Raw genomic sequence first — 5,839 nt, 5'->3', positions numbered from 1 at the left:
ATATATGCATCGTTTCAGCGTTGTTTAAATTCTTAAAAACACCTTAAAAAAGAAAGCGATTCTCTCAAAGAGACCATACGAGTACAACAACGACCGTGACGACGATTACAACAACAACTGATCAGGTAGATACCAATATAAACGGTCCAAGTAAAATTCATAGGTTAGTAAATCTTATTCGTGGAAATTGTTTTCGTCTTCCAAGGAAGCAACTATTTCAATACTAAAAAATCTAGATTGTATATTAAGTAGGGGAACGCCGTAAAATCCCTTTCGGACTTTTCCGCCCCGTTGAACAGGTTCAAACGGACTCAAACTCCATGTTTTTGTACGTGTAAAACTGAATTGGAAGCTACATATACATATAAGTAGGAAAGAGGCAAATTTCCACATGCGTACAATATAATTGGCAGTCATCGCAACAAACGTAAATAAGGATCTCACAACAAAAATAAACCATGATCGTTACGTGCCTGCAACGTTATATATATATATATACATGTATATAACATCGCAATCCGTACAAAGCTTAAGTGGTAGACAGCACAATGTAGTTCCAATTTCCACATCTTAATATTTTTTTTTATTTGATACCCTCTGATTACGTCTGACGATCTATTTCTGTAGCTGCGAATAGTATCTGCGGGAAGACCCATCTCATAACACGTATATACCAGGCTCACTTGAAGATGCGCTATGGTGTGGATTAGCACCTCACCGTAATCGCCAAAGTGCCCTTTTTGTTCTACCTTTTTCCCGACTTCTTACGCATAGCATCAGCAAGTATATATCGATGTCAAGCATTGGTCATTGATCCTTTTCTTTACTGAACCCGTATTCGTTTATTCAATAGCATAGTTACTGGGATGGGATCATACATGCGGTTTAAGGACGTCCAACAAGCTTCCTGTGGCAAACGCTTATTATTTCGCCGTAATAATTATTTTATCTTCAATCGAACTATATGCCACCATCGATGATCTTCTCCCATTTTGATAGTAATTTACTTATTTTCTCTAAAAGTCTGGGTTATGAGAATTTAAAAAAGTCTCAAAAAATAATTCCTGCAGCGTGTTAAGATTTGAACAATTATTTGGTAATTTTTTTGTGATAGCGATATCTACTAAGTATAATGGACGACAGAAAGGCTCCTGGCTGTGTTTTCCATAGTGATTTTTGTCTTATAAGGTCAAGCGCTGTCGCGTAATAGGAATGGGTAATTATCTTGGCTTTGCATAATTTCCAACATCATATCCTCCAATAGTTGAAGTTACACACCAGCAATGATCGGTAAACCTGGGATTGATGAAGCTGTGGCAGATAGAAATACTTACGGTAGACTACCGAAGACATACTCTAAGCTATTGCAGTTATGGATTCATTTTAATGAATAAGAATGAGCCGATCTCGTTTTTTTCCCGTTCGTTCAGCCCGAGACCACTGCCTGCGATTATCCACCTTCCTTAATGCAAAACACTGTTGTATCGTGAAGGAAAGAGACGAAGTCCTTGTTATTGATACTCGTTCCAATCGCGCAGCACTTATTTGTCTATTTTTTTACCTCATTAATTAACAGAAGTAGATTCAGACAGAGGTTCTGAATTGAAAAGATGCATCACAACTCGCTTCATTCTATGAACGACTCAAGAAAAGAATGATACACTTCTTTATTGGTACCATCTACAGGATCGTACCTCTTTAGGCTGTAAAAAAACATTATCCTACTATTTTTCGGATGGACTCGTCTTCGATCCACTTTGCAGAACAGGTATGGATTAAGCATCGATTTCCACCATAGTGTAATAGCTAGTATATATTCTTGTCACTTTAGGCCTTTTTAAATATGTCATGGAGAGGCGCGTCAAATGTCCGCGATTTATTTCCTGAGAAAACACAATTATCAAGTAGTGCCCAGCAGAAATTCTCCTATTCGTATGTAATACCTGTAGATTCAAGCTCATAGTACCATAACGGTCCCACGGTTGGTATGAGAGCTAAGATCTAATTTGAAAAGATAAGTTTTTCCTTCATTTTTTTAAAATAAAAATCTATTTATGTGGTGTAATGTATTGTAAGCATGACTCTGCTTATTTATACAACCTGACCGTCATGCTCTAATTCTCTCTAATACGTATATGTGTGTGTGTCTGTGTACACTGATGATACCTATGCAGTTGGGTAATTTTCCATCTGTTCGCTCTGACGGTCCAATTTGTTGCTTTCAACAGATGTTACGCTGCGTGTTATTATATGCTGCGAACGGCTTTCATTTCAAAACGAACATTTTTTCAGAGGAGGGGCTTATACCACGTAATTACTTTTGCCTCCCTATTCTGTTTAATAAATGGCCGATCAGGAACTGAAGCAACTCAGGCGATGGAAGAGATGATATTATACAAATAATACTGATGCATCAACATCATTATATACTCGGTCTAATCTACGGCGTTAATTTTTTCTATCTATCGTCTAACCGTTTAAAGACGTGACCGGCCGTTGAATGATTACGTACGTCTTCATAATTTGAAACTGTAAACAACTTTAAATAACACGCTCGCTTGCAGTGTGGAGCTCAATCTGAATATACTCTGTCAATCCGTATTCCATGGACAGCTGACCTTTCAGCTTCTAAAGTAACAGCGAGAAAGGTTCTCTGTCCCGGTGATTCATTGAAACTCTGGCATAGAATTCAAAGGTTTGTGAAACTTTTTTTTTTAACCTTTTATGCTTATTATTAATACAAAAGCGGGTTCTTTGAGCTACTTTGAGCTAGCGGCATGCGTTGATACGTCTAGCTCAAATGCGGTATCCACTGTGTAACACAGTAGTATCTATTGTATGCTCTGCAAACCTAATGGTACTTTGCCCTTTTCACATTACACTAGGGCCGTTCCTCTATGGAGAATATAGGATTTTTGACTTGTGTGGTAGATTAGGTTAGTGGAATCGAAAAAAATAACAGAGCACCTGGAATGACCTAGACGCTAGGCATTTTATAAGCAAACGTTGTTATGATAATATTATTTAAATTCCACCATGGATCTCAAGTTGATAAGACAATACTCCATATACGATATGCGACAATATGTTCCCATATCGTAAATTCAACCTAAAACAGACGTATACAATTGTACTGCCCTTGACGTCAACGCAAGTATACCAGGCTCTTTACCAGATAGACGAATACGTTTCATAGTTAATCACACACACTTGGGTTAGACCCTGATTAATTATTTCATCATAAATTTGTTGAAAACAGAATCTTTGAAAGTAGATTATGGGCTATATACAAATAACGAATAAAAAAAGAACAAATGGATTTGAAACGCGGTTACTTGCTTTACCACGAATGTATCTTGCTCTACTTTGTTTTGTTTAGCCATCGTGTTCGCCTGCTTATCACCCCCGGGGGCAAACAATAGCGCCAGGCATCCTGGGTTGTGCTTTTGGGCATCACTACAGTCGCGCAGTTATTATTATAGTGTCTTTCACTCAGCGGGCGGTACACATGTTACCCCGATCTGTTCAGCCCCGAGGCTGCCAAGCCTTTCTGCTAAAATATGACGTCAGATACTGACGTCGAAATAAGCCAATTAGTGATTAAGAGCTTATGTTATTGATTTGTCTGTTTTATGAGGTGGAGGTAAAGCGAGTAAAACGGGTATTAATTGAAGCAGGACTATCGTCTGAATATAGAGACTGTTATTTTTTTGCTAAATACAGAGAAAAAGTTATCGATACGAAGAATAGTTTTATTTTCATTATTGATATCATGGGCAAATGGCATTATTCAGACGTCGGACGGACATATGGGGGTGGAACTGTAAGAGGGAGAAAAACACTGAAAGCAAAAATAGAATATTCACAAAAGAACATCATCATTCTATGGCCAGCTCAGCAATATGTTACATCCTCTCCAAAATACACTAAACCGATGTTGGTACGGTTTGTGATAAAACAATGATCGAAAAAAAATGACTAACGTAGAGACACGCACTCGCGGGCCCTTAACACGAACAAACTGAGAAGATCCATGAACGAGCCCATTAAAAGCCACCGAAATTTTACACCAAATAATGACACATATGGGGCAAACACAGAGTTTCCGAAATTTGCCCTCAGCGAGGCCAACGGAAGATAACAATTCTTTCTATTCTTCTTCTTTTTTTAGATTCTTTTTTCCGTTTATGGCGCTACTAAATAATTTGATGTACTCGTTGCTAATGTATATATACATACGTTGTACATTTGATGCGTGTCTTGTTTTTCTTCATCTAATTAGCTTTAGATCTCAATATGATGCTGAAATATACATATATAATAGTTTAAAATTCGCACACGCACGCTTCCATATCTTGACTCTTTATTGTCACCCGTGACGTCACGTCCTGAGACCCACTGAATCGGGTGTTGATGACTGGGTCGTAGTAGTATCTGACGAAACCTAATCAAACGAATACCTAGTTTTTTACGATGTACATAACTATGAACGTACATATTCTCGCCTTGCCTTGCGGATAGTTGAGAAAGAAAAACACTGTGCCGCCTTAGCCCCGAGCGCAACCTGAAGCGATACAGAATTTATCGAAGGTCTTCGGAACAGCCCAGCGGGCTTCATAGTGACAAACGCCGCTCAAAATGTTAAATGCACGACATAACACAGTAGCATGCTCCTTGGCTAAACAGGATCGCATCCGAGTGTATATGGCTCATAGTTCTACCGGATCGATTTCGCAAGTAAGAGAAAGCACAATAGTGGCGATCACGTCAGTCAATCAAATTAACAGTCGGCCAAGCGGTGATACTTAGACATGCATGGGAAAAGTAATGGCAGCATGTTATAGACGACTACGACGGTAGTCGTTAATCAATGGTATCGGCTTCTTTTCTACGAAGTTTAAACGAAAACGTGCAAACATTTCCGCACGAACATTTCGTATATCGTTAAGCATCTATTGAAGAGCAAAGTGGCTTTAGTTATTTGCTATTGGTGGTTGTAATTAGTTTTTTTCCGGAGAAGCCAATTCATCGGCTTGATTTGCCCGTATTAGCCCTTTTGCCTTGTAAATCATGGCACCTTTGGTGGCTCGAGTAAAAGAGAAGGACTACCTGTAACAACGCCAGTTGTTCCTAACAACGTCTTTAAGATATAGATCAACATTACGATAAAAATAGTCAGACGCCAGATGCTGTCCCAAATTGAAAAATATGAATAGCTATAAAAAAAAAAAAAAAAATTAAATAAACTAGCAGAATGTAATTTTAAGCCGAAGAATATAGAAAACTGGGCAAACAAAGTTGTGTGTAAAACAACATTTTCTGGAATAGAAAAAAATTGAGATTACACCAGCAAACGTTCCGTAATGAGCGTTTTAGGCTTTTAGTAACTGAATCCATAACGAGTTGGATGCCTGTTTGCAAAGACCTACATTGTAATACCTTAGATTTTTGTCGCCTGATTCTTGTTTCTGTTAAATTGTAGGTAAACTGAATCTTTCGAGTTCCATGATCAACTATAAAAATTTTTAACCTAAATGGCGTAGCAAAAACTAGCTACTGTCTGTGACCACAAAGACAACTAAAATCAAAGTGGAGGTTTATGCCGCATTAACGCATAGACCCCTCCCTTAGAGGATAACCCGAATCACTTAGTAGCCATTGTGAAAACTTGGCTAGATCTGATTACTGAATAGGTAACAAATATATACAGTCCATTGACATATAACTTTTGCTTTGAGTCGTAACTTCCTTATTTAACTGAAAAGGAACTACCTGGTAATATGCACCTAGCATTATTATAACAACAAATCAATACACACATGAAGCCAAAAAAAATTAG

This window comes from Varroa destructor, unplaced genomic scaffold (assembly GCF_002443255.2).
Source record: "Varroa destructor unplaced genomic scaffold, Vdes_3.0 BEIS01000005.1, whole genome shotgun sequence".
In the NCBI taxonomy this organism is placed as follows: Eukaryota; Metazoa; Arthropoda; class Arachnida; order Mesostigmata; family Varroidae; genus Varroa; species Varroa destructor.
Note: the sequence above shows the minus strand (reverse complement) of the source record.